We start from the raw sequence: 21001 nt of genomic DNA, 5'->3' as shown, positions 1-21001 counted from the left end.
TGTACATACATACAATAATGTACATACATTAATTTAAAAATACTTTATTGCTAAAAAATGAAATGTCCAAACAACTACAATAGTAACATCAAAGATCACTCATCACAGATCACCGTAACAAATATACAGTAAGTCCCCTACAAATGAACCTTCAAGTAGTGAACCTTCAAAGATGCGAACGTGCATTCGCATGTCCAATCACATAAGTTAGTTCACGTGTCTGGCATACGTTGTCATGTGCGTACATCCGCTACAAGTGGTTGTGCTTTGGTGTGCTTTACTGTACAGTACTCTATAGAGGACAGTAGTACACTATCTTTATTCCAAGCCCAGGATGTCCAGAAGCAAGTGTAAAGGCAGCAGTATATAGCAGATTGTGTTAGTTGGGTGCCTAGGCTAACTTTGTTTGACTTACGAACAAATTAGACTTACGAACGCGCTCTTGGAACAGAACTCGTTTGTATGTAGGGGACTTATTGTAATAATAATGATAACATTTGATATATTGCAAGAATTACCAAAATGTGACACAGAGACACAAAGTGAGCAAATTCCATTGGAAAAATGGCTCCAATAGACTTGCTCGATGCATGTTTGTGGCAACCCTGCATTATCAGATGATGGTTAGCATCTTTTAAACTATTTCTATTATTGTCTATTTAGGCTCAAGGAGGACTTAATAGCCAAAAGGTCCTTGATACTTGTATACATATATATGTATATACATGTACATATATACACACATGTAATTTGTGTGTGATGTAGACACATGCTACTTTTTTCTGTTCCAGGTCACCCCTTTCCTCAATGGTCTTTGGCATCAATGCTTTATTTACCAAACCTGCTCAGTCTTTAGCTCCCATGATGATACTCTCTAGGCTAAACCAGTATGGATATGGAAACCCAAACAAAAGGTAGAGAAAAAAAATGCTTTGAAATAATGTCATAGAAATATGAAAGCAAACTCAGCCTTTTACATTGATTACTAGGCAGTATCTTAGACTATGGGCATTATTAGTCATTAATTTATAGATCTTGAGTAAACTACAATAAAAAGTATTCATGTCAAAGGAACTTCAATAGGAATATCTTTAAGGGTATTCTTTAAATTATGTATGCTACAAATGTCTATGTAATTCACACTAAGCTACATACTGATTGCTTTTCTAAGTCATTCACTCATTTATTATTTCATTCCGCAAATGTTTCTGAGGGCCTGCTGTTATCTGCTAGGTTCAAAGGTTCTGGGCATACAAGATGAATAAGGAGACTCCAAAGCCCCACAGATTGTGAAGCACTGTGTAAGGCCCCACCAGCCTTCGGTGATAATGGGCACTGTGGTAATGCAGGGAAGAGGTTCCTGCCTCTGTCTGCCTAAAGTCAGATAGTCATTTTTTAAAGCAGTCGTAGGGTCACAACAACACTGGGCAGAAAGTACACAGAGTTCCTGTAAATTCTCTGCCTTCCCACACGAACTGCTTCCTCCACTATCAGCATCCCACACCAGAGTGGTACAAATGTCATAATCCATGAACCTATATCCTTATCACCCAAGTCCATGGTTTACACTAGGGTTCGTGCTTGGTGTTACACATTCTGTGGGTTTCGACAAATGTATAATGACGTGTGTCTTCACTGCCCTAAAAATCCTCTGTGTTCTGCCTATCCACCCCTCCTTCCCACCAACCCTGACAACTACTGATTTTTTTTTTACTGTCTCCATAGTTTTGCCTTTTCCAGAATGTCATATAGTTGGAATCATACCTTTTCAGATTGGCTTCTTTCACTTAGTAATATGCATTTAAGATCCCTCCATTTCTTTTCATGGCTTGATAGCTCATTTCTTTTTAGCACTGAATAATATTCCATTGTCTGGATGTGCTACAGTTTGTTTATTCATTCACCTACTGAAGGACATCTTGGTTGCTTCCAAGTGTTGACAATTATGAATAAAGCTGCTATAAACATCATGTGCAGGTTTTTGTGTGAACATAAGTTTTCAACTCCTTTGGGTAAAGACCAAGGAACACAATTGCTGGATCATATTATAAAAGTATGTTTCCTTTTCTAAGAAACTGCCAACCTGTCTTCCAAAGCGACTATACCATTTTGAAATCTCACCGGAAAAGAAATGGGAGTTCTTGTTTCTCCACATCGTCATCAGCATTTGGTGTTGTCATTGTTCTGGATTTTGGCCATTCCAATAGGTGTATAGTGGTATCTTGTTTTAATTTGGAATTCCCTAATGGCATATGATCTGGAACATCTTTTCATATGCTTATGTGCCATCTGTATGTCTTTGGTGAGGTGTCTCTTCAGGTCTTTTGCCCATATTTAAATCAGGTCCTTAGTTTTCTTATTCTTGAGTTGTAAGATTTCTTTGTGAATTTTGGATATCAGTCCTTTGTTAGATATATTTTTTGCAAATATTTTCTCCCAGTTGGTGATTTGTCATTCTCTTGACAGTGTCTTTGGCAGAGCAGAAGTTTTTAATTTTATTGTAGCCTAGCTTATCAATGATTTCTTTCATGTATTGTGCCTTTCATGTTATATCTAAAAAGTCACTGACACCTAGATTTTCTCCTAGTCTATCTTCTAGGAATTTTATAGTTTTGCATTTTACATTTAGTTCTGTGATCCATTCTGAGTTAATTTTTGTAAAGAGTACAAGGTCTGTTTCTAGATTCATTTTTTGGCATGTAGATGTCTAGTTGTTCTAACATCATTTGTTGAAAAGACATTTTATTGCCTTTGCTCCTTGGTCAAAGATCAGTTGACTGTATTTATGTGGGACTATTTCTGGCCTCTCCATTGTGCTCCATTGATCTGATTGTCTATCCTTTTGTCAAAATCACAATGTATTTTTTCTCTTCCAGTTTTTTTAAAAAATATTTATTTATTTATTTGGCCTGCGCATGCAGGATCTTCGTTGCGGCACGTGGGATCTTTTAGTTGTGGCACGTGGGCTCTTAGTTGTGTCATACGAACTCTTAGTTGTGGCATGTGAGATCTAGTTCCCTGACCAGGGATCTAACCTGGGCCCCCTTCATTGGGAGCACAGAGTCTTAGCCACTGGACCACGAGGGAAGTCCCTCTCTTCCAGTTTTATTGTGATATAATTGACATAAAGCGCTGTATAAGTTTAAGGTGCAGAGCATAATGATTTGACTCACATACCACATGAAATGATTATCACAGTGAGTTTCATGAACATCCATCATCTCATATAGATACAACACAGTGTCTTATTACTGTAGCTTTATAGTAAGTCTCGATGTCAGGTAATATCAGTGCATTGACTTTGATTTTTTTCAGCGTTGTATTGGCTGTTTTTGATCTTTTTCCTTTCCATGTAAAATTTAGGATCAGTTTTTTGATAGCCACAAAATAGTCTTCTGGGATTTCGTTAGGGCTTGTGTTGAATCTATAGATCAAGTTAGGAAGAACTAAAATCTTGACAATATTGAGTCTTCCTATCCATGAACTTGGAATCTCTCCATTTATTTAGTTCATCTTTGAGTTCTTTCATATTTTGTTAGATTTATGCCTAACTATTTCATTTTGGGGGGTCCTAATGTAAATGGTATAATACTTTTAGTTTCAAGTTCCATTGCTGATATATAGGAAAGCAATTAATTTTTGTATATTAACCTTGTATCCTGTAACCTTGCTATAAATGCTTGTTAGTTCTAGGAATTGTTTTGTTGCTTTTCTGTTGTTGGTTCTTCTGGATTTTCTACATAAATAAGAATTTATTTTTTAAAGTTTTTCTCACAACTCCCTGCATATTTCTATTATAAATATTTTCAAATATACAAAAAATTTGGATAATTTATACAGTGAAGACATATATTCACCACCTATATTCAACTATTTATATCTTACTATATTGGTTTTAACACATATTGATCAAGGTATCCATCCCTCAATCTATATATCAATCATTTTGTTTTTCCTCACAACTTCCTTTTATTATGAAAAATTTTAAACACAAAAGATATTGAAAGAAAAATACAGGGAAAATCCATGCACCCATTTCTTAGGTTTAACAGTTTTAACATTGTGCCATATTAGCTTTATCTGTATTTATGTGTATGTATGTATTTTGTCCTCTGAACCATTTTAAGGTTAAGTTGCAGATATAGTAGCATATCATACATCTTATAGCTTATGTACACCTTATAGTTTAGCTTACATCTCCTAGAAATAAAAGCATTCTGACTGAAGAGCTCTGAGCACAGTAATGACATGATTTGACTTATCTTTTTTTTTTTTTTTTAGAAGATGTTGGGGGTAGGAGTTTATTAATTAATTAATTTATTTTTGCTGTGTTGGGTTTTCGTTTCTGTGCGAGGGCTTTCTCTAGTTGTGGCAAGCGGGGGCCATTCTTCATTGCGGTGCGCGGGCCTCTCACTATCGCGGCCTCTCTTGTTGCGGAGCACAGGCTCCAGACGTGCAGGCTCAGTAGTTGTGGCTCACGGGCCTAGTTGCTCCGTGGCATGTGAGATACGCCCAGACCAGGGCTCGAACCCATGTCCCCTGCATTAGCAGGCAGATTCTCAACCACTGCGCCACCAGGGAAGCCCTGACTTATCTTTTAACAGCATCCCTCTGGCTGCTGTGAGAGAATAGATGAATGAGGGGAGTTAAGACATGGGAAACCTGTAGTTTAGTAACATATGGTATATTGTGCTTGATGGTAGCTGGAGGGAGGTGAAGCTGGAAAGGTCAGGGGGTGATGCTGCATTTAAATTTTCTTAATCCTATACATCAGGGTGTCCCAAATGTGATGACTTTTTAACTTTTGTTATATGAGTTCTCTCTGTACTATTATTTACTTAATATTTTTCTTTAAATTTATTTTAAATCACAAACTTAAAAAAATCTGGTCATAAGCAAAAGTATCCGTGATATATATGTATAACTGAATCACTTTGCTGTATACCTGAAACTAACACTACATTGTAAATCAACTATACTTTAATAAAAGTTAAATTGGAACTTCCCTGGTGGTCCAGTGGTAAGACTTCCTACTTTAATAAAAGTTAAATTGGGACTTCCCTGGTGGTCCAGTGGTAAGACTTCCTACTTCCACTGTAGAGGGCACGGGTTTGACCACTGGTCAGGGAACTAAGATCCCTGCATGTTGCCCAGCGCATCCAAAAAAAGAAACAAAATTAAATTAAATTAAATTATTTAAAAAGTAGGGCTTCCCTGTTGGTGCAGTGGTTAAAAATCCACCTGCCAATGCAGGGGACACGGGTTCGAGCCCTGGTCTGGGAATCTCCCACATGCTGCGGAGCAACTAAGCCCGTGCACCATAACTACTGAGCCTGCACTCTGGAGCCTGCAAGCCACAACTACTGAGTCTGCGTGCCACAACTACTGAAGCCCGGCCAACAAGAGAAGCCACCGCAATGAGAAGCCCGTGCACCGCAATGAAGAATAGCCCCTGCTCACCGCAACTAGAGAAAGCCGGCGCACAGCAATGAAGACCCAGTGCAGCCAAAAATAAATAAATTTTTTAAAAACTAAAAAATAATAAAAAGTATACATGAAAACATTCATTTGGTGGGTTTCACTTTTTCTAACACAATTTAGATAGTTAACCATTAAAATAACAAGAACTATTGTGTATCATCTGAAAATCATCACATGTACTACCAGGAGTACAGACGCTGTACTTTGGGTAAGACTACTGTAGGTAAAGGAAGTCACTGAAGATTTTTATTTTATTGGAGTATAATTGCTTTACAATGTTGTGTTAGTTTCTGCTGTTCAATGAAGTGAATCAGCGATATGTATACCTATATCCCCTCCCTCTTGGACCTCCCTCCCACCCACCCCATCTCACCCATCTAGGTCGTCACAGAGCACCGAGCTAAGCTTCCTGTGCCTTATAGCATGTTCCCACTAGCTATCTGTTTTACACATGGTAGTGTATATATGGCAATCCTAATCTCCCAATTTGTCCCACCCTCCCCTTCCCCCCTCTTTGTCCAAATGTTCATTCTCTACATCTACATCTCTATTCCTGCCCTGCAGATAGGTACATCTGTACCATTTTTCTAGATTCCACATATGTACATTAATATATGATATTTTCTTTTCTCTTTCTGGCTTACTTTACTCTGTATGACAGACTCTAGGTCCATCCACATCTCTACAAATGACCCAATTTTGTTCCTTTTCATGGCTGAGTAATATTCCATTGTATATATGTACATGTACCACATCTTCTTTATCCATTCATCTGTCATTGAGGTTGTTTCCATGTCCTGGCTATTGTAAATAGTGCTGCGGTGAATGTCGGGGTACATGTGTCCTTTTGAATTATGGTTTTCTCAGGGTATATGCCCAGTAGTGGGATTGCTGGGTCAGACAGTGGTTCTATTCTTAGTTTTTTGTTTTGTTTTTGTTTTGTTTTGTTTTACTATCATTACTCTGAATTTTTTTAAAAATTATTTATTTATTTGTTTGTTTGTTTATTTATTTATTTTTGGCTGTGTTGGGTCTTCGTTGCTGTGCACAGGCCTTCTCTAGTTGCAGCAAGTGGGGGCTACTATTTCATTGCAGTGCGCAGGATTCTCATTGCGGTGGCTTCTCTTGTCGCAGAGCATGGGCTCTAGGCACACGGGCTTCAGTAGTTGTGGCACACGGGCTCAGTAGTTGTGGATCATGGGCTCTAGAGCACAGGCTTAGTAGTTGTGGCGCACGGGCTTAGTTGCTCTGCAGCATGTGGGATCTTCCCAGACCCAGGCTCAAACCCGTGTCCCCTGCATTGGCAGGTGGATTCTTAACCACTGCACCACCAGGGAAGCCCCACTCTGAATTCTTTTTCAAGTAGGTTGCCTATTTCCTCTTCATTTATTTGGTCTTGTAGGTTTTTACCTTGCTCCTTCATCTGTAACATATTTTTTTGTCATCTCTTTTCTTTTTTCTTTTGATGCGTGGGACTGTGTTCCTGTCTTAGTGGTTGTTTGGCCTGAGGCTTCCAGCACTGGAGTTTGTAGGCTGTTGGGTAGAGCTGGGTCCTGGTGCTGAGATGAGGACGTCCGGGAGACCTCACTCTGATTAATATTCCCTGGGGTCTGAGGCTCTCCATTAGTCCAGTTGTTTGGACTTGGAGCTCCCACCACAGGAGCTCAGGCCTGAACCCCGGCCCATGAACCAAGATCTCGCAAGCCACGTGGGGTGGCCAAAAAGAAAGAAAAGAAAAGAAAAAAAAGGAGCAGAGCAAGAACAAAAGGTAAAAAATAAAATAAGATTAGAAAACGAACAGATATGTTAGAAAAAATAAAAATATAGATGAAACTACAACTGGAAGGTAAAACAGAACCAAAAAAGAAAAAAAAAAGGCTGGCAGAGGCCTTGGCTGTGGGGGGGCGGGGCTTAGGCAGGGGCGGGGCTTAGGCGGGGTAGGGGGTGGTTAGGGAGAGGTGGGGTCTAGGCTCAGCACGGCCGAAGGGGCCCTGGAGTGCCTCTGGCCTTGGAGTGTGGATGATCAGGCCCAGGACCTCAGCAGGCTCCCTGGGCCCAAGTGGGTGGGGGAAACGCTAGCCACGCTTCCCCTCCAATCCTCTGATCCCAGAGGGTCCCTCCCCGTTTGCCTCTACTCTTCTTGCCCCCCCCCCACGCCCCTAGGACCCATGTGACTGGATGGGGCCTCTGAGGGCGCAAGACCAGGCCTGGGACCCCAGCAGGCTCACCAGACCCAAGTGGGCAGGGGAAACCCTAGGTGCATTCGCCATGATCCTCTGATCCTGGAGGGTCCCTCCCTGTCTGCCTCTCCTCTTCTTCCCACTACCCCTACCCTCCAGGACCCATGTCGCCAGAGGGGACCCCAGAAGCTGGAGGACCAGGCCCGGGAGCCCAGCAGGCTTCCTGGGGCCTGTGTGTACAGGGGAAATGCAAGCTGCATTCCCTCCCCGGTCCCGAGGGCCCCTCCCAGTTTGCCTCTCCTCTTCTTCCCTCCCCTCCCCTCCCCTCCCCTTCCTCCCACCTCCCTCGCACACCCCCAGGATCCACGCGGCCAGAGGGAGCCCCGGAGGGCGGAGGACCCGGCCTGGTACCCCAGCAGGCTTCCCGGGGCCTGATTGGGCAGGGGAAACCCTAGCCGCATTTCCCCGCTGATCCTCCAAACCCCCGAGAGTCCCTCCAGGCGTGGGAACCCCTCCCCTCCCCCAGCCACCCCTCAGGGGCGGCAGTGCCATCTGGCCTCCACTTCTCCACACCCTCAGTCCCCCGACATCCTACCTGGTCACTCGGGGGTTCCTCCCATCCCCTTGGGTGTCGAGGTCCCCCACCAGCATCTGGTAGGTGCCCTAGTTGTGGGGAGACCCGAACTCCGTGTCCTCCCACTCTGCCATCTTGACTCCACCCCACCACTGAAGATTTTTAAACTTGGGAAAGACATAACCTGAATTTTGTTTTAGAGTATTCTGGCAGTGGTACAAAACAAGGTTTTGGGGGGGCAGAATTAAAGCCTAGTTACTGGTCACCTACTGTAGAAAAAGTGCTCAGAATACAAAGATAGATAAAATAGTTTGCTGCCAGTAAGGAGCCTGCAGTCTAGTAAGGGTGACAGACATTAGGACAGGTAACTGCAGCACAGAATGGTAGGTGCTATGACTAGAAGTATATGCAATATGTAACAGAGGCTGAAAGGTGGGCATGATAGACACTGCCTCAGAAACCAAGTGCAGGAAGGCTGTACACAGGAAAAGATGCTTTAGTCATTTCAGTGGAGGCATTAATACTATGAATGAAGATTGGAGGTACCTGGGGAAGACGAACAGTATCGCAAAGCATGGACATGTGAAATGATGGGGCATTCATTCAACAAATATTTACTGAACACTTAACTATATACCAGCTCCTGTGCTGAGTCCAGAGAACAAAGAGACAAGAGATGCAGTCCCAACTCTGAATAAGCTCACAGTCAATTATAGTGAAAATCATAGTGCTATGTGTTAGGTGTTATTGATTTAAGTGTGGGATGCTATGGAAGTATATACTGTCTGAGCGTATAATTCAGACTCGGCAGCAAAGAAATGATCTCTCAGATGAATTGTGAAAATGCAGTAGGAGTCTGTGCAAGTACAGAGAGGCATGAGATCATGTGACATGCTTGGAGGAGCTGTGCATGGTTTAGCAGAGTTTGAGAAGTATGGATTTGATCCTGAAAGGAATGGAATATTATTGTTGTTAAACCAAGGGGTAATAATATCATACTCAACTTTGAATACATCACCCTGCAGTGTAGAGAATGGTTTGAAGGGAGGTTAGCCAACTCACAGAGAAAGAACAGTTTGAAGACCAGAGTTGGTTATATATGAGAAACGCTGGTGGGGGCCTGAGCTAAAGCAATGTAACGTGGAAGGTCAAGAGGAGATGGACACAAGAGAGATTAGGGCATTAGAATCAATAGAATTTAGTGATACTTGGATTTGGAGGCATGACTGACAATTGGGTAACTGTGTGTTGAAAAGTGAGTTGAATGTGTGAGAGAAGTGAATGTGGACTGTTCTGGAACACATTTTTCTGTAGAATTTTAAGAAACTCTTTCTCAGTCTTAGCTTCTCCATCCACAAAGTGAACATTTTCCACCTGCATTAGGGAATTTGCTCGAAATCCAAGTAGCATTAAATGCCTCAAGCAATGTTGTAGAAGAAAACCATGGTGACAGAAGTGGGAGAGGAAGAGACCCTGGAGTAGAACTGACTCGAAGTTCATTTGCTGGTAGATGTGAGAGCAATGGAGGAAGAAACGGTGTGGTTAGCTTGTGCCCCTCCAAGTTTTCTTTGAGAAACAGAAGCTCTAAAGTAATGGTTCTCAACCATGTTGCACATTGGAATCACTTGGAGCTTGAAAAAGTCCTGATATTTAGGCTACACCCTCGGCCAGTTAAATCAGAATCTCTCGGGTGAGATCCAGGCATCAGTATTTTTTAAAGTTCCCTGGCTTATTCTAGTGTACAGCTGATGTGGAGAACCTGGAGATTTACTTCCTTGGAAATAAGAGGCTCTGGAGACTAATTCTTGTTGACTCAGGCATAGATATGTTGACAACCAGACACGTTGGCTGTGTCATCTCATGCTGCTATAAGCATTTTTAGAGTCATAAACTTATTCAGGGCACTCAAGTATCATTTATCTTTGATAATTTAACGTTTGGCATCTTGTGGCCTCACATAGCTAATGCCAATCTGAAAGTGTCTGACTGAAGTCCAGAGGCTAACTGTATACTTAGCAGGATATGGTTTGATGATCAGAGAGTGCTTTGATAGTCAGCAGTATGACAAATTTAGCAAAAATGTCTATTTGAAATAAATTTCATACTTGCAAGTGAGTTTTCTAATATCTGATTAATATTTTACTATTACAATATACAGAACTGTATGGTTCAGGGGTATTATTCTCCCCCCTGTGATTTTTGAAAGATGGTCTGTGGTTCCTTGATATAGTTAGAGAAATGTTTGTTCTGCAGGGTAGATTATATTTCTAAGTTTAATAGATCTAGTCGGCAGCCTGTAAATGTAATTGTTAAACTTAACTGCTAATGGAGATTCATAACGGAGGTACTTGGGCAAGAAAACCAATGTGTAATCTCTTCTAATTATAGGGGATAAGGCGTTTCATGTTGTAATATTAGAAATTGATTACCTAATTAGTTTATACATGTAGCTTCTATCAAAAAAATGCAACAAAGTCCATACTTTTCACACAAAACAAACAATGACGATGAAATTCTAGTATATTTTAGATAAAGGGCTACTCTGTCCATTTGGTCAATTAAGCATGCTTGCATGCTTTTATCAGCAAACATTTGTTGAGTACCTGCTGGGTGTGAGCACTGTGCTGGGAGCTGAGGTACAACAGCCGTAAGACATGCTGCCGTTTTGCCTTTGGGAGCTTACGTGGCGCTAGTGGTTGAGGCAGACGGCAAAGTCCAGTGCAGTGAGCCAAGTCCAGGGCTGTGATGAGCACACAGTGCAGGAGGAGCACAGACTTGACCCTCGGTGGCTTGGCGCTGCCCTGACGTGGTAGGACTGTCTTTTAGCCCTGGCCAAATCCCTGCTGCTTGCTGCACATTCTGCAATAGAAAGATACATTTTCCCAATGGTCAAAGTCTGCCAATTTATTTGTTGAATTACAGTGTCATCTGTAAAGACTTTGCAGGAAACCTAAATGAAATGTATCACACACACACAAAATAGCCTTCTAGATCGATCTGCTATATATATAAGTGTGTTGTTAAATACTGTATATGCAGCTTTCCTTTTTCTTGTCTTTTGTCTGGAAGCCTCACAATAGATACTTTCCAAATTATACTTGCAACGAAAGTTTAGGAGATGACTTTTCTCTTAATAACAGAGTAAACAATACTGTCTTTAACTCCAGCGAAGAAGCAGATCCAAAGTGAGTTGCTTCAGGGTGAATAATTGACAAAAAATAACCTCAGGCCTTTGTCTCTTAAATAATGAAAACAATCTTGGTATTTAACTACATGTAGTTAATCATTAAAATCAATCTTGAAACTGTGTTTTGAAAACAAGTAATTTCCATAGAGATTTACTATAACGACAGCCTGGAAATCCTTAGGCAAGCATCTCTCCTGCTTTTTTTAATGACTTCTGTTTCATATTAGGATCAAATCAGTGGTTTTATTCAGTGTTAAAGATTAAGTTACCTAGACTAGAAACGAGCTAGTCTTATGTATTATACTTGGTGCTGGTGGATTTTGGTCTTTCAAAGTATCCATTCTATATCATACTGTTGATTCTGCTGTAGTTATGAAATGCTTATTGTGAATTTCTTTATTAATGTTTTACATATTCTTCATGAGGCAACTGATGAAGCATAGAGGCTTGAAAAGGAAAAAAAAAAAAAAGCCCCTCCTCTGAGCAGCTCATGTGTCCTAGTATAGGATCCCTAGGAGAGCTAGAGATAGTTAGCAGTTAGAGCACTCCACATATTCAGAGCCTCAAATTTTGTACTTTGGTGAGACATGACTTTCCCCTTCTCCATCGCTGCCTATTTGGGAATGAAGGATTAAAAACAAATAAAAAATCTTACAGCTGTGTATATGAACTGTGTACATATAAGCATGTACATTCATTGGGGTTGCTAGAATGAATATCGGGATAATCAGTTAATCCCTGATTCAAGATTCTTATAATAAGTCCTTTTGCCAACTATGATGAACATGAGCACTTGTAGCATTCTAAATTATTAAGAATATTTGGCCCCAAATATTCTGCCTGAAGCTAAGTCAGTTTATTAATAGTGTCAGAAATGGAGCTGTGATGTGAAATTTTGTGTAGGAAATTCTATCTGGAATTTCATAGGACCACAATAATATAGACCCTATGTTTTCCCACAGAATTATCAATGCTGTGTTGATTTCTTCCCTATAGCTCACTTCTCTTCCTCTGTAAATAAGGGTCATAATGTTTCATTGCAAAGGGACCACCTGAGGACAAGATTCTGTCCAAAGAAGGAGCTAATCAACATTAGGGATTTTTTTTTTGGAGAAATATTATGATCTTACTTTTTTCCATTTAGTCTTTATAGTTGGTAACATTAACAATAGCTCCCAGCCTCTGGCAAAGAAAAACAGGTATATCAGGAGATAAATCCTTACATTTTGTTTTTGTTTTTTGTTTTTTTTTTGCGGTATGCGGGCCTCTCACTGTTGTGGTCTCTCCTGTTGCGGTGCACAGGCTCCGGACGCGCAGGCTCAGCGGCCATGGCTCACGGGCCCAGCCGCTCCGCGGCATGTGGGATCTTCCTGGACCGGGGCATGAACCCGTGTTCCCTGCATCGGCAGGCGGACTCTCAACCACTGCGCCACCAGGGAAACCCTGAGCTTATTTTGATAGCAGAAAAGGAGAGTGGAAAGGAGGCAGACTTTGCTTTAGTGTTGAGATGTGGAAGAGCCCCAGTATGATAGGATTGGAGGTGAGAGGGTAGTGATTTATATGGCCCCCTTTACCTCACAGAGCTGAATTTACAAATGGTTTAGCAAGGAAAGCTAAGCTAAGACAAGTAAGTAAGCTAAATTAAGAAAATGAGGGAAAAGATACCAGACAATAATACTTCAGAACGTAATAACCTGCAGGTAGATATTTTTCTTTTAAAAGTAGAGCATGGGCTTCCCTGGTGGCGCAGTGGTTGAGAGTCCACCTGCTGATGCAGGGGACACAGGTTCGTGCCCCGTCCAGGAAGATCCCACATGCCGCTGAGCCTGTGCGTCCAGAGCCTGTGCTCCACAACGGGAGAGGCTACAACAGTGAGAGGCCCGTGTACCGCAAAAAAATAAATAAATAAAAATAAAACAAAAGTAGAGCATTGTGAGAGAAAATTGGGTGCAAATTTTTTCCATAAGCAGAGGTTCTTTACATTTATTTATTTATTTTTGGCTGTGTTCCATCTTCATTGCTGCGCATGGACTTTCTCTAGTTGCGGCGAGCCAGGGGCTACTCTTTGTTGTGGTGCGTGGGCTTCTCATTGTCGTGGTTTCTCTTGTCGCAGAGCACGGGCTCTAGGAGCGCCGGCTTCAGTAGTTGTGGCACACGGGCTCAATAGTTGTGGCTCCTGGGCTCTAGAGCGCAGGCTCAGTAGTTGTGGCGCACGGGCTTAGTTGCTCTGCGGCATGTGGGATCTTCCTGGACCAGGGCTCGAACCTGTGTCCCCTGCATTGGCAGGCAGATTCTTAACCACTGCACCACCAGGGAAGCCCAGAGGTTCTTCTTATAAGATAAAATTAAATATATTTATTGTCTCTTTGCCTCCACTAGAATGTAAACTTTCTTGAGGGTAAGCATCATTGTTGAATTATTTACTCTGTACTGTAAGCATCTAAAACAGTAAGTGTGCAATAAATATTTGAGTGAACTAAATTATAAGCAGAGCTTAGGTATTATTTTTCTACCAGAGATTCATTTAAAAATGTTGTTAAGGGGCTTCCCTGGTGGCGCAGTGGTTGAGAGTCCACCTGCCGATGCAGGGGACGCGGGTTCGTGCCCCGGTCTGGGAAGATCCCACATGCCGCGGAGCGGCTGGGCCCGTGAGCCATGGCCGCTGAGCCTGCGCGTCTGGAGCCTGTGCTCCACAACGGGAGAGGCCACAACAGTGAGAGGCCCGCATACCGCAAAAAATAAAAATAAAAAATAAAAATAAAAATGTTGTTAAGGATGAAATTGACATTCTGAAAGTATAAAAGGCCAACTGGTCACTAGGTTCATCCACATCCCAGTAGAGGGGATGTAATGTGAGAGAGGAAAAGAAATTCTCTAAATCATGGGCATATCTCTCAGATTAGAATAACATCTTAAAAGAAAGAGGAAATCTTAAGAAAGGAGCAGAAAGATGAAGGAAAGTTTTGGAGAGCATCAGGTGATTCAGTGAAGTAGTAGGGTAATGAAAATTGTTGCAGCTTCGGTAATAACGGTGTCAACCTGAAAGCATTGGGGGTTAGACCACAACATGATAGTTATCAAACTGCCTTAATCATTTCAACGTTCATTCCCCTGCCTTCCCTTGAACTTCCAGCCTAAGGCTTTCTCCCTGTAGTGTTGTCAGCACGCTCACATGAGGCTTTGCCTCTGCAGATAATCACAGGTGTTCCGCATGCCTCCTCTCACCATGAAAAAAAGAGAAAAAGACAATTCTGTCTTCGAGATAGAAAATCTCCCAGAGAGAACCCCTGGCAGCTGGAATCCAATTTCTTGTTGTTTCTGAAATTGGAATCTGCTATAACTAGAGAGTGCCGAAGGATAATGGGCTCCTTGCTGTTAAACACTCAGATAAAAAGCACACAGGTGCCTAGCCAAGCAGAAACCAGTCTTTTCATAAAACACTGGGCTTTGAGCACATACTGTCCTAATTCCTTGACTAGCAGCTCATGGTCATGGCTCTATGGTTTTTTTCTCCTTTAAAGGTCTTGATCAGGCTGCTTCCTTTCTTTTATTGTGTTTAAGAAATGTGTGATTTAGGCTGCTGCAAAGTGGGATTTGGGTTTCCCTTACCTTGTTGGCATCTTGCACCCATTATTGGTCCAGTCCTCCCATCTGGTCTGTCTTGTGGTTCCAATCAGTGAACAGTCAAAGGTGGGGAGAGAAGCATCATGCTTCTGCACACCTACAACATCAAGTTCAAAAGTATAGTCATGACCTTGTCTTCTCATTCTTGAAATCTGTGCTCAGCTGTTTCAAACCTCCTGTGTCCTTGCTAGTAATGGCCAATTAGAAATCACTGAATCCTTTCCCTATAGTGGTCAGAGGCAGCCAGTTATGGTAATATGGACATGAGTGCCAATGGTAAAGTTACACCAGTCAGGCCACTTCGGCTGCAAGTGACAGAAACCCAACGCAGCCTAGCTCAAATAAAAAAAGAACTTACCAGCTCATAAAATTGAAAAGTCAGGCAGAGCTGGATCTATGTAGCTAGTACTCAGAGGATGTCAGGAACCTGTTTATCTCTGACTTTCCCTCTGTGTTGAGTGCAAACTTTTACCACATGGCAGCAAGATGACTCCAGGTTTACATGGGCCTAACAGCCTCAGATCCTAGAGGAAACATGTACATTTGTCCCAGTAGCACAGCAAAAGTTCACAGGTGGACCTTGAAAGGCTTTGCGTGCGTCACATGTCCATTCCTGAGGCAGTAGTTGTAGCCTGAGGCTGGAGTCCTCTGACCAGGTCTGGGGGTGTGCCTGCCCTTGGGGGTGTGAGCAGGGTAGTCAGCCTCCACTGCATCTTCAGAAGTAAGACAGGGTTACTGTGGAAGAGGGCAGAGGATTTTTCTTTCTTTCTTTCTTTCTTTTTTGTGGTACGTGGGCCTCTCACCGCTGCGGCCAGGATTTTTCTTAAGGGAAGGAATGCTAGGAAGACAAAACACTATGTGCACCCAGAAATGAAGTTTTCCATAGATAGTTTGGGTGGAGCAGAAGTGTAACCAGATCCTGACAGCATTCTTGCTCCTCTGTTACTTCTAGAGGCTACAGTCAGTATGTGTTGGGTAGTCCAATTGATGACCCAAGCCTTTGTGGTTGTCCCCGAGCATAGAAAATAGCAGCAAGGGAGCAAAGCCTGGGTTGGTCATAATCAGCAATTCTTGTATTGAGCAGGGCTCAAGGTGAAGGGTGCTTTTGTGGAGCAGTAGTTGGAAGGGGTGGTCATACCTAAGCAAATGCAATCCAGCCCAGAGCACCAAGAACTTTCCCACCTGTGGCCTTTAGAGGAGGAGGTTGTGATGGTTGGATGTTCTGCCCATGATTCTAGGCAGAGGCCTTCTAGTAAACATCTACTTATCCTTCAGGACTCAGCTCGAATCCCACTTCCCTGCGGGAGTCTTCTCCGGGCTCCACCTGCCAAGAGTAGACCAGATGCTCTGGTTATGCGCTCCTATCTAATGCTTTGTTTTTTCCACCTCAGCACTTTTTCTTCTTACGTAGTCATGTGTAAGTCGATCTGATTTATGATTACTTGATTAAGGTCTATCTCCAGCACTGGGAGGCGGCCTCCGTGAGAGTAGGAATTCTGTCAGTTTGGCCACCATTGGATAACCAGTCCTTGACCCAGTGCCTCGCGCGTTAATCATCACACAGTGCCTAATTTTTAGATGAGTGAATCACACATGGGTTCTGGTTATTGCAACTGGTTTTAGTATGAAAATGTAACAAACTGCCTCCTTTTCTTGTATCATATAGTTTGATCTTTCCACTTATCTCCTCAATCGGCTGAATTAACGAGGTGCTGTCTTAAATAGCCCAAGTAACCCAAAAGAAGCTGCAGACTAGATAACCAGCCCTCAGATAATTAGGAGGCCTCTTTTACTGTGTATGATTTAAATGAAAAAATATGATCTATCAAATATAATGGAGAACCATAGGCATCTTTGGGCTTAATTGAAGTTCTTGGCAGTAAATAAGGTTGTGTCATTTCTGAATATTATTATTAACTCTGGTTTCCTCTTGTAGCCTCAAATTTTGTAGAATGGAAGTAAGTTTAGTAATAAAAATGAATGCCCAGCTCCTGCCACTTTGTTTGAAACCCATTGGGTGGTAATTTCAAGACTAAAGTGTTATGAGTATACAGATGCATATGCCTATGCATTGCGCCCACCTCCACCTCTGTCCTCCTGTGGCCGGTGTGTGGTCCTTCGCTGTGGCCTCAGCATTTCTCCCCAGGCATTGTGATCCAGGGTTTACATGTCAGCTCCTCTGGTATAATCAACCGGAAGGTAGGGTTTACTGACTTATTCAGTTATTTGAAAGAATCAAAATTATTTGATAAAATTTCAGTTACCTTTTAAATGGGTTCAATATATACCAAAACTTTTCTGAAACTTTTTGTTGTATAGCTTTGAATTAATAAGAAAAGAAGCCACTGGAGAAACTAAACGTGTTTTTTTTTTTTTTTTTTTTTTGCGGTACGCGGGCCTCTCACCGTTGTGGCCTCTCCCGTTGCGGAGCACAGGCTCTGGACGCGCAGGCCCAGCAGCCATGGCTCACGGGCCCAGCCGCTCCGCGGCATGTGGGATCTTCCCGGACCGGGGCACGAACCCGTGTCCCCTGCATCGGCAGGCGGACTGTCAACCACTGCGCCACCAGGGAAGCCCTAAACGTGCTTTAAATCTTTTTTTCCTCCCAGTACAATCTTAGATCTTCATGATGCCATGTTTAATTTGATTTGCCTGGTCCTACTGGGCATTGCAGGAATTCAGATTCTGGTTTGGAGCCCATTCTCCATCAGGAACAAGACAGACCACACAGGGGCTCTCTAAGGGCAACATCAGCCATCATGGGAGTCAAATGAAACTTCAGTTGTTTGTCCTTATAGAGTTTACATTATGCCAGAGGGTAAAACTGTTCTTTATAACCTCTAATTTGTTTAGAAAACAAACAAACAAAAATCCAGCACAACTTAGGGGTTTTTGACTCCATAATAAGGAAGTTAAATATAAATTAAGTGGGCTGTTTCCAAGTGGTCTCATAGCCTGGACACAACCTGTCACTCCTCACCCTTGCACTGCTATGTGAGCTGCTTTGTGTTGCCCAGAGCCCCCCTGACTGTGTGTGCCACTTCCTTTTATTTTTTTAAAGCCTCATATTGCTTCTTTGACTGATTTTATTAGTGCTACATCCTTTTTTTTTACCCTTTTCATTAAGTAATACTTCATCACCATCATCTGTACATTTCCTGTGATTAATGGTTGTCAGACTTGGGAATTCAGGGACCTCGATAAGAGGACTCATATAGTCCAGATTTCTGTGGTTCACTGTCTTGGTTGCAGAGCTTTTGGTTGTAAAGAAACAGGAATTCATCTTCAGCTCTCTTAAATAAAGAGAGGTTTCTTGTAAGGATGCAGTAGGCAAATTCATAGACATCAGGGACAGGAAATAGGACTAGAGTGGGAGAGGCAGGGTGGCTGAGGCAGCTTTCTCTGTTTCTGTCACCTTCATTGTTTTCTCTCTCATTCTCTCTCTCTCACGCTCAACTGGCTAAGAACCAGACCTTTCAGTTCAGTCACCCACCTTCATCTGACTCAGACTCTGTGTGCTTGTCCAGATTCTCTTACCCAGGAGTGATAAGTGGCCCAGCATGAGACACTGGTACACACTGGTGTGATAGAAATGCTTAATGATTGGCTCTCTGAAAAAAAAAGTATGCATATATACATATGTAATTTTATTATAAATTTTACTGATAAGAAAAGTGTATAGCATATGACTTACAAATCATAATAAAATATACCTCCTTTTTTTTTGAAATTCCATATACCTATAATTTCAGTGTGACTTGCTATTTCTTTTTCTTTTTTTTTTTTGGCTGCATGGTGCGGCATGTGGGATCTCAGTTCCCCGACCAGGGACTGAACTCACACCCCTGCAGTGGAAGCACTGAGTTTTAACCACTGCACTGCCAGGGAAGTCCCATGACTTGCTATTTCTTACAAATTCCATGTTGCATTAGAAGTGTTTATAATTGGCAACAAGAGCCATGAAATCAAGACTATGAATGAATGCTTGACTGCTATTCAGTTCCACAAAGAAGTCACTCATGTCATGACCAAGCAGTGTAGTTCCAACCTAAATATTGTTTTATATTTTCATTTATGTTAACGAGTAAGACAAAACGGACACAATGAAGACACACTTCAGAACGGCACTCAGTCAGCCATGATGAGAGCAACCTCTTTGATTAATTGAATGATAGGTTTTGAATACTGGAAAGAATATGTTCTGAATTTCTTGTGTTTTTCACAGTGTAACAGCTATAGACATGAAAGTTTTGAGTTTAATCTGCATTATTAACATTTTATTACTTTCTTGAGTCTAGTCCACGGGTTAGCAAACTATCACTGCTGGGCTAAATCCAACCTGTGGCCTATTTTTGTACAGTATGAGACCTAAGCATAATTTTTACATTTTTAAAGGCTTATAACACAAACAAAACTATGCAACAAAAACTGCATGTGGTTTACAAAGCCTAAAATATTATATGGCTCTTTACTGGAAAAATTTGCTAACCCCTGGACTAGACAATCAACAAAACAGAGCAGCAATTTATACTGATTTCCATGGTGTAAATACATCCAACATGGCTAATTTCAAGCTACAAATGTGATATCAGGGAACACAGATTTGGGAAGAAGTGCTCAGTAGCATACCATTATAAAATTGGAAGATGAAATAAATAATCATAACTCCATATACACATGTCATATCACCATACAGGTAGAATAGACATTAATAACATTAAAGAATAAAAATAGTAAAATGTAGTAAAGTAGTTAGAAAGTAATGTCTTGAGTATTTATCACCCTTGTTTTTAATATAATTTATTTGATTATATATATATATATAAATTTTATATATGGAATATAAAATTTTAAAATAATGGCCATGTTTAAAAACCAGTTTGAGAAGTTCCTGAAAAGTTAGCAACGGCTCTCACCAGCCAGCTTACCACTGGGTATACTTCACAAGCGTACTCTGTGTCTCTGCTACTTGGTTGGTGGGTAAGCATGTTCAATAAGAAGTGTAAGGAATGTAGGTGGAGTAGACCTGATTCATATTCTGAGTTCTCTGATTCAAGCCAGGATATTGAAGTAAGAGAGTGCAAAATGGTATAGTTCCTGAATTTGTTTTCTTTTTGCTTTCCCTGAAATCAGCGAAGTTCTATCAGGTCCTGGAGATGGGGAAGGCCAGGGATGGAGATATTGACTGCATTATCTTCCAGTGAGGTCTATTTATCATAAACTCACACTTAATCTTGAAAGGGAAGCTAAAGATTGTGAAGAAGTTTGGTTTTGTGCAAACTGTAATGTTCAGAGTGTCCCGTGAGGAGAGAATCAGTGAACTTGAAGATAGGTCAATAGAAATTACAGGCATACCTCATTCTACTGTGCTTCACTTTATTGCATTTCACAGATATTGCTGTTTTTACAAATTGATGGTTTGTGACAACCCTGTGTCAAGCAAGTCTATTAGCATCATTTTTCCAACAGCATTTGCCCACTTCATATCTCTGTGTTATATTTTGGTAACTCCTGCAATACGCCCATGATCAAGTAGGATTTATCCCAGAAATGCAATGATAGTTCAATATCTGCAAGTCAATGTGATGCACCACATTAACAAGTTGAAGAATAAAAACCATATGACTATCTCAGTAGATGCAGAGCATGCTTTTTGACAAAATTCAACATCCATTTATGATCAAAACTCTCAACAAAGCAGGTATAGAGGGAACATACCTCAACATAATAAAGGTCATAAATGAAAAGTCCAGAGCTAACATCATACTCAACAGTGAAAAGCTGAAATTATCTTCATGTCCTCTAATATCAGGAACAAGACAAAGATGTCCACTCCCACCACTTTTATTCAACATAGTATTGGAAGTCCTGGCCACAGCAATCAGGTAAGAAAAAGAAATAAAAGGAATCCAAATTGTAAAGGAAGAAGTAAAACTGTCACTATAGATGACATGA

At 41.5% G+C, this 21001-nt stretch overlaps 1 pseudogene; it reads left to right on the top strand.

Moving 5' to 3' along the window:
- LOC149747405 (solute carrier family 68 member 1-like) overlaps positions 1-18748 on the top strand; it is a 32871-nt pseudogene extending 14123 nt beyond the window's left edge.
- The last annotated feature ends 2253 nt before the right edge of the window (positions 18749-21001 follow it).

This window comes from Delphinapterus leucas, chromosome 15 (genome assembly GCF_059928025.1).
Source record: "Delphinapterus leucas isolate spDelLeu-1000000601 "Yukka" chromosome 15, BTC_Dleu_Yukka2, whole genome shotgun sequence".
NCBI classification, from domain to species: Eukaryota; Metazoa; Chordata; class Mammalia; order Artiodactyla; family Monodontidae; genus Delphinapterus; species Delphinapterus leucas.
This window is presented reverse-complemented; position numbering and strand designations above follow the sequence as displayed.